This window comes from Castanea sativa, chromosome 12 (genome assembly GCF_040712315.1).
Source record: "Castanea sativa cultivar Marrone di Chiusa Pesio chromosome 12, ASM4071231v1".
Lineage (NCBI taxonomy): Eukaryota > Viridiplantae > Streptophyta > Magnoliopsida > Fagales > Fagaceae > Castanea > Castanea sativa.
This window is the reverse complement of record NC_134024.1, coordinates 24,702,654-24,715,498: the sequence shown is the minus strand read 5'-3', so window position 1 is coordinate 24,715,498 and position 12,845 is coordinate 24,702,654.

Here is a 12,845-nt window from a genome sequence, read left to right as displayed (position 1 = left end):
ATAGAATGTTGTTAAGGAGGGCTGTAGATGGCAGGTTGGCGACGGAGTGTCCATCAACATTTGGAATGATAGGTGGCTGCCTCATCCGACCACCTTTAAGATCTCTTCCCCACCATGCGTCATCCTACCCAAGAGCGCCACTGTCAGCGCTCTTATAGATGGCACAGTGGGTGAATGGAAGCACAACCTGATTAAAGAAGCCTTTCTCCCACATGATGCCAACAAAATCCTGAGCATTCCCATCAACAAAAATCGCAATAGAGATCGGCAGGTCTGGGCTTACACACCTAAGGGAATTTTCACCGTAAATAGTGCCTATAAGCTTGCCTTATCTCTGCACTCACAGAACACCACTGGGTCCCCCTCCACAAGCCGTGATCAGAGTGCATTCTGGAAAAAAATCTGGAGTTTGCATGCTTCAAATAAAATCAAGACCTTCGTTTGGCGGGTATGCCGTAATATCCTCCCCACCAAGGAGAATCTCTATCACCGACGAATGCTTGATGAGTCCACCTGTGAAGCTTGCGGGTTGGCCTTGGAGACAACTGCCCACTTGTTCTGGGAGTACACAAAGCAGTTGAACTTTAGGATATCTCGAGCATTCCTTTTGATAAGCATGGGGTCCACTTTCAGGATTTTGCGAATTGGCTATGGTACCTTATCTACAGGCAGCATGTTGGAAATGACCTCCTTGAACTCATTGTCACCATCACGTGGTGCATGTGGTTTAATAGAAACAAAGTGCGTGTGGGCCAGCGCAGACAAACGGGAAGTCAGATTCTCCACAGAGCTTGTGGCATACTCAGCGAGTTCCAGCTTGCTCACCATCACCCACTACAACACTGGGATGCCATGGACTCTCGCTGGGTCCCACTGTCCCCACCGTGGTACAAGATCGATGTGGACGCCGCTGTCTTCAACCAGCTCAACTCTGTGGGGGTGGGTGTTCTAGTTCAGGACCATGAAGGATCGGTGGTTGCTGCCATGAGCAAACACCTCCCATTACCGCTGGGCCCGTTGGAAGCAGAGGGAAAAGCAATGGATGAAGCTGTCTCTTTTGCATGGGATATGGGGATCAAGGACGTTATCTTTGAGACAGACTCACAGATAGTTTTTGACGGACTCAATGGAACCATCACTCCCCCAATAGTCATCGTGAACCTCATTGTCGGCATCCAGCACAAGTTGCACTCCTTCGGATCCACTCTTTTTCTCCATGTACTACAAAGCGGCAACAAACCAGCTCATACTCTGGCAAAATATGCCAAAGGAATTAACAATTTTGTAACCTGGGTAGAGGAAAATCCATCCATTATTGAGTCTCTTGTTTTTCAAGATGCTATGTATTTCTCTTCACCTTAATAAATTTATCATGATTTTCCATCCAAAAAAAAAAAAGACACCAACTGGTTTTTTTTGTAGGCAAGAATTGAACTTCAAATCTCTTATTCAGCCATTAAAGATTTTACCAGCTAAACTAACTGAAACCCACTCATATTTTAAGTTTGATTATGATAGATGGCAAGAAGAAGTTGTATGACAAAGTCACAAAAGTATCCGAATCGTTCAAACATAGCAGTTTTTGTTGGCAATAGTCTTTATACACACGCAACAAAAAGAACAAATACACTTCCATAAATTATCTTGAACAGCCGTATTTGAACAAGAAAGCTAGTAAATTCACCATCACATAAACGAAAGACTATGCATTTACGTCAGAACATAGTTTCTAATATTCATCTATTTTTTGTATATTTAAAAGCTGAAGCGTAGCATTTATTATTCCTACGCTCCTGTTAATCTACCTCATCCTCCACGTCATTGCCACATCGTTATTGTTTTTCATATTTATTTTTTACCTTTAATTTTTTTGTTAATATTAAATATATAAATACATTGGTTTTACAAATTCATCTTAGGTGGTTTTAACTTTACATATTCACCTACTTTAATTTTGATGTTATAACTAAGTATTGTCCATACATATTCCTCTTAGACAGTTTTAACTTTACATATAATTTTGTCCATTTATCTTCCTTTATTTTGGCTCTTTTTATTCTCATCCTCTTACTATAAATTTATCATTCTTTCCCATTTTATGTGTATTTTCCCACACAAAAAGGTTATTTCTCGCCCTCTCTCTTCTTCTTTTTTTCATTTTTTGTTGGATTTTTTATGAGGTTCGTACTCTCATTGTCTTATTATTGACTAATTTATATGTGTTACTTGATGCAAATATTTTGTTATCATTTTATTTACAACACAAAATAATTTTAATGTTGTTGACCAGATTTAGGGAAAAATCATATTATAATATGTTTACTCTGTATTGTTATCAAGTTTTAGTTTATTTGGAAAACAACAGGATAGTTTAGACAATACGATGAAGAATAGTTAATGCAATTAAAGAAGATGGTATTTGTGCAGTTTTCTTTCACTATTTGTAAATATTTTGTTTAACAAATTAGCAATAAATTGTTATATCTTTATTATACGATTTTTTTAGATGTTTGAGTAATTGTTTTAAGCATTTACGAATATTTTGTATTGCTCATATTCCTTATCTCATTTGTGTATTCTTTGAGATTTTTAAGTAAACAAACTCAATTCTGTGTTCAAAATTATTTATTTATCTATTCATTTTTTATATGTTAGATTAGATTATGATAGTATTAACATAATACTTCCTATTTTTACAAAAAAGTTTCTCTAAATTTCCCCTTTGTACTCTTGGTTACAATCATTATATATAAAGTTATAACTAGCACTTTTTTTTCTTGGGAATAATGACATATTTTTATTGCGTCACTTCAAAATCTTATTAAATTTTTTGAATTTGATTATGCATTGGATATTTGGCTTGATCACATCACGTTTGAAATATTTTACATATTCAAAAGAAAAAGTTTCTTTGATGTGATTTTTATTTTTCCCTTTCTTTTTTTGAATTGTAGTTTTTGTTGACTTTTTTGATATGTTTTTTTGGTGTTTTTGATTGTACAGTAGATACAAGTGGATTTTAAAAAGTTTTGTTTAAAACTAAAAAAAAAAAAAACAAATTTCAAATTTTTTGTACTTTTAAATGATACACACAATTTTTGCTACCTTTTGAATTCTTGAGAAAAATTGTATTGTTTTCATTTTGGATCATTTTTGGTTTGACAAAAATTATATATATTACATTTGTGATTGTTCCTATAATAAATGAAAATATGATTATGAAATACATTACTATTTATTAAATTAGTCTAATCTGCTAAAAAATAAATTTAATGAGATTATCTTTAAAATATTATCATGCGCAACGCGCGGATCTGACTAGTTGAACATAACAATTCAAACAGGGAAGTAAGAAAGAACATACCTACAATATACTGGAAATTGATCATGATCATTGCACATAACACGCTAGTACATAGATTGGTTCTCTTGTTTCCGCTACATATTCTTAAAATTTAACATCCTTTCAAAAAAAAAAACAAGGAAAACTTTTTTTTTTTTTTTATAGATTCTAGCCCAGCTTGATTAGACCCACGCCAGCTTTCTTCCACTTCAACTTGGCAGCCATTCTCAAGCAATCCTTGATTAAGCTCGACCTTTTCCCAGATTTTTCAGATGTTATACGCTTATGCTTGTCTTTTATACGCTCCAATTTTGTAGTCATTTCCTTGACTTCTGCATCATACTTTGTGATATCTGTTTCAAGTTCCTGAAGGGTGTCATCTTCTAGTTTTTTAAGCCGGAGTCCAAAGTAAGCTTTTGTAACTCCCCTCCACCGATCATGAACAAACTGAATTTTGAACCCAGCATATTCCAGGGCTCTCAAGTACTGCCTCCAATTCAATAGTTTATCTTCTGTGATATCCAAAATTCTGGTGCAGCACACGCTATCTATAGTCCCACATAATATGACAATTAGATACATCTTTACCCTAGAAGATAAATTGGTCTCAGCACCCACATCCCCATATTTCTCTAACAAGCTTTCTAGGATAGGGGCCAAGCTCTGAGGCACTAAGTAATCCCTCACATTAACAACCTTCTCCTCTCTGTTCCATAAGTCCATTAATTGCTTAGGCCCGGACCCAAGCTTTTGCTTTAAATCTGTAAATGCTTTGTCCAAAAACAAGGAATTATCTAGGCCACCCAGCTTATCCTCCGATGAGTTCTCTTCATCGATACTTTCTTCCTGTACATCCTCTGTCTTTAGAACTTCCTTCAATTCCTAATGCTCATCTTCACTGAAAGAAGATAATATATGCTTCCAGGTTAAAACACCTGTTCCCCCTATTTATGGCTTAATTTGTCTTATGATTCCTTGTGCTACTTCCATTTGACGCAACACATTTTCATATTTTAATATTCGATCCAAAGTTGGTAGATCATGCAGAGCCTGCAGTTCCTCTGCTCCTGGATCATTAAGTATTTTGGTTGCTTCTGCTGCTTCCTTTTTGCACATCTCCATTGCCTCTGTTCTTTCACTGATCACCTTTCCAGCAAATTTTCCTTTGGGTGACCTCAAACCCTAAATCTAAAGCTAGCTGCCTCAAGTAGAACTTACTAGCACGACCACGTGTAGCTCTGACTCCATGAACTCTTCTATCTTGGATTTGTTGAACACAAACTCTCCGTTTGTGACTCTGAGATCCCACTCAAAGGTTTAGTAACACAAATTCTCCAGTTTGTGGCTCCAATACCACTTTTAAAGGTTTAAATCATGAGCTATATATGATCTTGTTGTAGCAACTTTAGATCTATCGGTTCTAATAGTATGAGAGTGATTTCCGGTAGTAACTTTGAAAGGAGAAGACACGACACCTTTTAGATCTTTCAAGAGCATCTCCAAAGTCTTTACAAAATGTGTCTTAGGGTTCTTTTAAATACTATGCGAAATAGATTTGAAACCCTAATCACTTAATGCGCTTATGGACTACTAGGCTGAAATTAAAATTTGCAGAAGTCATGTCTCAATTGGTCGAACCATAGTCTCGATTGGTTGAACTTGGCATGTTTCTGGATTCTTCTTTTTGCAACTTCCTTCTTTTTTTTTTCTTTTTTTTTTTCTTTTGTATTTTGACTTGCAACATCTTGAGTATTGTCTAAGAAATCCTATAAACTCTAAGACCTATGCCTAGACAAGTTTGTGCTCATGGTTTGCCAATTTTTCTAAAGTTAAAGAACCTAATAATCTCTCCCTTTGACAATCCATGACATAACTTACATATATAATGAAATGTTTAAATACAAGAACAACCAAATTACAATAAAATGCCCAAATACATCACAAATCCCAATCTAATACTTCTAACCTAAAAGTTACAAGAAGAGACAGAAGGTTTTGATAGGAATGTACCTGTCTTTCCTGAAACACTCAAAAGAGCACATCACTGCATGTGTGGAAATAAAGATAGATAAACAACAAGTAGCAAATATGCAATAACAGCATATAACAAATATGCAAACTAACTCTCCACCTAAGTTAGATACATAAAAAAAAAAAAAAAACTTTCATTTTCTCCCCCTTTCAAAAACAATTTCATCTCCCCCTAAATAAAAACAACATGATTCCCAAATTTCATATATTTCTCACCCTTTTTGTCACATATTGACAAAGACAACTCAAATAAAGAGTAGATAATAAACATACACAACAGAAGATGAGAGAAAATAGAAAACCAATGAACCACAAAAGAATCTAGCTCTATAGAAAATAGAGGCAACTTCCTCTATGAAGAGCAACAATTCCCCTTATGAACAACACATGTTTTAAAATTAGCTTTTTCCCCCTTATAAAAATAGGAAAAACATAACAAGTTTTGGGAAATACAGTTTTACGGAAAATTTAGGAAATGGGGAAAAATTAAGATACACATAAGTTGAGGATACACATGAATACAAATATTCTCTCTTTCAATATATGCAAACAAGACACCCAAAATCCACTCCATCCAGGTTTTTAAACTTAAAAAATTTTGCAACCTTACTACAGTAAGAGCATTAGCATCCGAGGATGTAAAATAGACTATTTTACATCCTCAAAGCCTACTTTATCTATTTTACTATCTTATTTTACAACTCATCTTACAATACTGTTTCTATTTTTAGATACAACTCATTAAAATAATATGAACTACACAAATATAAAAAATTCTATTTCTCTCTTTTCTCTCCCATCTCTTTGTTCAATCCAACAAATCTTCTCCACTTCTACCCGCCAACATCACCCACAGCCCATACATCTGAACCACCAATACAAACCCAACAAAACACCAAGACCCACCACCATTCACACAACAAACCATCGAGAACCAGCCAAAAAGCACATACCAAACCCACTGAACCACTACCACAGCACTGCCAAACATCACAACAAACCACCAAACCCACAAAATCACCTAAAACTTGCCAAACCGAAACCAACCTGCAACATCATCGATTCAAATCCAACCACAACAACTAAAACTTAAAAGCATCGTCTACTAATTCAAACCCAGCCCCTAGCACCAGTACTACAATCAAACTGCCTACCTCCATAGCAACAATGAAAAATTTTCACTATAAAATTAGAGAGATACAATAGTGCACAAGAATACTCTCAAGAAATTCAAATCCCAATTATACCCTAGCACTCTCTCACAAAACAATAAGAAATAGAAGCTGACTACCTCTCTTTTTTCTCTTTTTTCTTATGCGGCTATACCTAGGGGTGGCAATTCGTGTTCACGTGTCGGGTTCATGTCGTGTCAACTCATACGTATCCGACTATATGGGTCAACACTAACCCGACATGTTTATTAAACAGGTTAAGATTCCTCAACCCTAACACGACCCATTTATTAAACGGGTCAGTCGTGTCAACCTGTTTATCTAATTTTATCAAAATGAAAAAAAAACATTTATGGAAAAACAAGCAAATAAATATTTTAAATATAAAATTCAGAACTAATGAGTAATTATATTACAAATAATCATTCAAAACTAAATCATATCTCAATATCATAAATAATCAATCACAATACATCAAAGAAAATAAGCTACAACAACTAATAAGCTTATATACTTATAGTTTGAATGGTATATTGGTAAAATTTCATTTAATTAAACGAGTCAGACGGGTCAAACGGGTTCTATAGATTGAACCCTAACCCAACCCGTTTATCAAACGGGTTCGTCGTGTCAACCTGAATATGACACGAACCCATTAAGCCTCAACCCATAACCTACTAATTTCGTGTCGTGTCGTGTCGGGTTCGCGGGTCGTGTCAAATTTTGCCACCCCTAGCTATACCTACTAGGTTGTTGGAATTCTTGATACTTCTCCATATGGCTTGCAGATAGGTTTTGGAACACTTACCAATCTACCTAAATCTGCCGCAACAATTACCAAGTAGTCCAAAGCCAAAAGGCTTGATATATATATATATATATATATATATATATAGAGAGAGAGAGAGAGAGAGAGAGAGAGAGAGAGAGAGGGTCGCCCCTATCTTGCTGGAGGCAGATTTTCTAAAAAAAAGTGGTGAATTACTCGGATTGGTTCTTGCGTCCCTGTGCCCAAAAGGATGGGCGATATTGGTGCAAGTGTTCATCGATCGGGTGGATCTATATGCTCTGGGGGCTAAGACAAGGTGTAGCGCAGTTTGGTTAGCGCATCTATTTTGGGCACAGAGGGCCATAAGTTCGAATCCTATCACCTTGATTTCAATCTTTTTTTTTTGTTTGTCTCATCATGGGTTTGGATTTTAACCTCCTTTCCATTAAAATGGAATCCCTAATCCTTGCAAAGGGGCTCTCCTTTTTTTTACAAAGGGTTGAGTTTACAGGAGGTATATATATATATATATATATAGGATAGGTTACTTTTGTCCGCTAGGGAATTCTATTCCCTTTTGTTTAAGCCAATCTAGTGTTGACTCGGGCTTGGCAATACAAGCCACAATGTATGTAAAAATAAAAATTGAGATGTAGAATGAATTATAAAATGGGTTGGTAAAATAGATAAAGTGGTGTTTAGGGATGCAAAATAGGTTTTTTTTTTTTTTTTTTTTGGGCATCCCATGCTAGTGCTCTAAGCAATTAAAGGGACTTGAAAATTTATATAAAGATGCCCTTGAGCTTTATCTCCAATAATAATGAAAAATAATGTGCCTAGATTATAGGTTCCAATCTAATGATGCAAAATATAATAAAGAAAAATAATGATGAAGATAATTGATTTCAAAGGTTATTAGTTCATCTTTCTTTCTCTTTTTCCCGTCCATAATAATGATGAGAAGTGTTTTAGCATTGGCGCATATGGATTAGCAAACATTTTAGAACATGAAACCCTCAATGTCATAATCTATATCTATATCTATATCTATATATTACTAAAAGCTGAAGCATAGTATAAAATGTTGCTACGCTCCCATTGAGCCACATCAGCCGCCATGTCATTTTTAATTTTTTTTCCTAAATTTTTTCTATAATTTTAAAATACTTTTACTAAATTTTTTCCTAATTTTAAAATATTATTAAAAAGAAAATGATTTGCAACCATATCTCCATCATAAAGCCCAATCTTTATAGTTTTAATTATGTTCACCATAAAGCCCAAAAAAACGAATATTACGTTGCTGTCCACCATTAAGCCCAAACCCAACCCTTTATTCTTTTAAACGCCAACCCTTCTTCTTCTTCAGACCTTCAGCATGACTAACGCCAACCTCTCTCTCTCTTCCAAAGACATATTCAATACTTCAGACCTTCGGCTTTCTAACTCCAACCTTTCTCTTCCCTTCTTCGTCTCTTCCTCTCCTTATTTAAGTGAATCACTCCTTCATACCATCACTATCTCCCCTCCTTTTGCTCTTCCTATCTTTCATGGTTTCAAAACTCCTCATTTAATTGAATCAGAAAATAGCATATTTGAAGAAGAGCTCAAAAATATTGACAAAATGTGGATGATTCACTTCAAGTATTCAGTTCAGGTATTTCCGCTTTGTTCATGTTTCATCTGGGAGTGTTTCTTCTGAATGATTTACTTAGATTGATGGGTTTGGAGCCCTGTAGTGGGTTTTTCTTATTTTAATTATTGGATGCATTACTCTCTCTTTCGTATTTCAGTAATTTAGTTAACACCCTATTTCCTATCCTTATCCTTTTGTGAGAGGCAAATTGGTCCAACCACAGGCCTAGGTTCAAGGCCACCATCAACTTTAATGGCAAGGAGTTGTTAGCTACCTCCTCTGTACGAGTTGTATATCTACATCCGCTACAAGGTCTGTATATCAAATTGAGGTATACTTAAATTTTACTTTCTATGTATATTTAAAATTTTTTAGTGTTAATTCTTCTATGTTTTCCTGTTTGGGAAGTTTATGGTCTGCAATTTTTTGTATTTTTAGCTGTTGCCATTGGCTGTAGAGAAAAGCTCAGAAATCAGGGTAAGGAAAATTACCCCAATCTATGATTAATTTTATTAGCCTTATATCAATTTGAGGTTATACAACTTCAGGGAGATCATAGAAAGAATGTTTCCACCTTCCTTGTGCAAGCTGGCATTGTGAAGAAGGAACATATCAAGATTCATTGTTTTTGAATAGCAGCAGCCTGCAAGTCAATCTCCATATGTGGTTTACATTATTCTTGTCATGCTATAGTGGATAGTTTATGATCTGAACCTTAGACTGTAGCTATAATACATGTGACTTTGTTATATGTACGTCTATCTTCTGTGTCAATTTGGTAGTTTTGCTACTTGCTAAGTTGTGTGGGAGGGTCATTATGGATTGTACTGAAGCCCTTATCCATACCTTAATCAATCATACTAATTTCCTGTTTTATATAGATGGTTGTGCTTTGATTGGATGTATTTAAATGTCTAATTGATTTAATTGTCACATAATTAGGTATTGCCACATTCAGCTATTATAAATCGATAATAGAGTATATAAACTAACAGAAAAGGCCAAGAGTTATTCAAACAAGAGATGAACACCTTAATAACTTCTTCTTCAGTTGCAAATGCTTGCACTTTTTTTTTTTTCATGTTTGTAGTTGTACATCATTAAGCAAGGGTTACATATGATTCTTTATGGTTTTTTTTTTCCTTCTTTTTTTTTTTTTGGTAGTAAGCTTAATTTAATTACTACATTTGAAGTTTTTTTATTCCTTCATTCTTTCTTATGTTTTTTTTTTTTTTGTTTGCTTCAAAGGAATGTACTACTATATATGTAGTATGTTAGTTGGAGAAGTTGAATATTATGTTATGGTTGGTTAAATGAGATTTTTATTTCTATTTTTTTTGGGGTTTCAATTATTATAATTTTTAGCTATAAGTTCCGCAGGACTCGAGTTTCTTAGGAATTTTGTGCACGATAAATCTCTCTCTCTTCCTTTTAAATTTTCTTATTTTATAGAGTTTACCCAAAAAGATTTTTTTTTTTTTTAATGAAAGAATTTTGACTTTGTAGATTTTTAAATTTTAAGCAAGTTATTGGGGTTTTAGTTCATAAATTTTGCAGTTAAAAAATTGTTTTCTAATAGGGAATATTTTCACCAGTTAGAAAAGTTTTTCTCACACCCTAAAGTCTTCAATTACCAAAAGCATCATGAGCTTACCAAAAGAATCTTCAATCACCAAAGTATCGTCGGTCACAAGGGGCTGTCAGGTACCTTCCTTGACACAGCGCGACACGTTTCGCCCTGACGGTCGTCACGTATCAATGGGTCGTTAGGTACCAAAGGGTCATCAGGTACCCAACGGTTGTCAGGAACCTTCCCTGACACTGCGTGACACATTTCGCCCTAATGGTTGTCACGTATCAATGGGTTGCCAGGTACCAAGGGTTCATCAGGTACCCTCCCTGACATGTGCGACACGTTCCGCTCTAACGGTCGTCACATATCAATAGGTCGTCAAGTACCCAACGGTCGTCAGGTACCCTCCCTGACATTGCGCGACACGCTCCGACCTGATGGTCGTCACGTATCAATTATCGTCATGTACCAAGGGGTCGTCAGGTACCCAACACTCATCAAGTACTTTCCTTGACACAACATGACATGTTCGCCTTGACGATCGTCACATATCAATGGGTCATCAGGTACCAAGGGGTCGTAAGGTACCCAACGGTCATTAGGTAACTTCCCTAACACCGCACGGCACGCTCCGCCCTAACAGTTGTCACGTGTCAATGGGCCGTCAAGTACCAAGGGGTTGTCAGGGACCCAGTGGTCGTTAGGTACCTTCCTTGACACCACTCGACATGCTCCACCTTGACGGTTGATAGGGATAAATCCCATAGCAGATGGATCCAATTTGCTAAGCTAATAATAAAGCAACGATGACACCTAGAAACGGTCCGAATAGCCTGATAGTCAAAGACCTGGGAGACAGAATCTCGTCTTGAACAAAAAGCAGAGAGACGGATGGACCCTTTAAAGTGGACGAACTCTTTAATGGGGACGAACTCTTTAAGGTTGATGGACCGTTAATGGGGACAGACTCTTTAAGGTGGATGGACCCGACGGAGACAGGTGGCAAAGCCACGTGGCACCCACGTGGCCTGAGTAGTCTCCAAGGAACCTAATATGGGAATACCTTGCATTTTACGTTCCACCGTAATTTGAGAGATCCCTACAAGGAAAGAATCCCACAATATATGGACGCTGGAAAAAATCTTCTCCATAAGGAAATACTTTCTCCATTAAGAAACTGAGATAAGCTCTACGCTACTATAAAATTCTCAAAGCCCTCACAAATCAAGGTACGTGAATTCTCTCTAGCTCTTGCATTATTGTGTTCTTGGAGATTCTTCCATCACTGACTTAACCTTCGGAGGGTCTTTGGCCGGTACCCCACCGGTGCCCTTTGATTGGTTCTTCTCTTTTGTTCTTCAGGTGCACCCATTAGCATGTGTGTGGACGATCAACTCACTAACGGTTTTTATGCATCATCAATTTCAAATTTGGTGAATTTTTGGGAATGTAATAGTGTGAAAATTTTATAAACTTTTATTGCCTAGGAAGCCAACTTGAGTCTAACAAGAAAGCCATCAACAACTTAAGTCCAACTTGAGTCTATTGGCATGTTTTTGTTTCAATTATTTTCCTTCCCCTAATATAGCTTTGGTGTTTGATTTGTTAGTTGAAATTGAAATAACACAATTTTCTTATTCTAGATTAAATTGTTTATGGGCTTTTATTTCCGTTGCTTACTGTTTCAATGTTAAGGATTTAGTGAAAAACTTATTTAGTATTTTTACTATTGTTTTACTTGGGAAAATTTGATGAGTTTTATATGTTTGTGTTTTGTAGTTCGTATTGATTTGCTGGATGTGAATGGTGATGTGGGGGGACTTAGACAAAGATAATGAGCTACCTGTCTTCTATCTCAAGGTTTTTGTTTTTCCTTTATATTAAGCTGTAAATGAGTAATAGTTTCTTTGAAATCTTATATGAATTCTATTTATAGTCATAGGTTCAACATAATATATTAAAATAAAAAAAACTTCTATTAATTATTTTTTACTGAGTTATTGAATCAAACATGCATCCAAAATATGTTTTAAATGGAAATAATTCAATTGATGATTATTTACCTTTTGTTTTTCTAGACTAGAGATGAATGTTTACGTTGAACTGTATACCTAATGGTGCACTCCCACACATAGATAGAGTGGAAGAAAACCATAAAATGGAGTTCTATGGAGTTCTTGACAACTTGCCTCAAGTTATGATTAGGAGTTCTATGATGATTGTATGTAACTTATTATAGAACATGGTGGAAAAATTGAATCAAAAGGAAAGAGGAACCATTTTGGATTAGCACATGTTGACAAGTTTGGGGTTTGATGGTG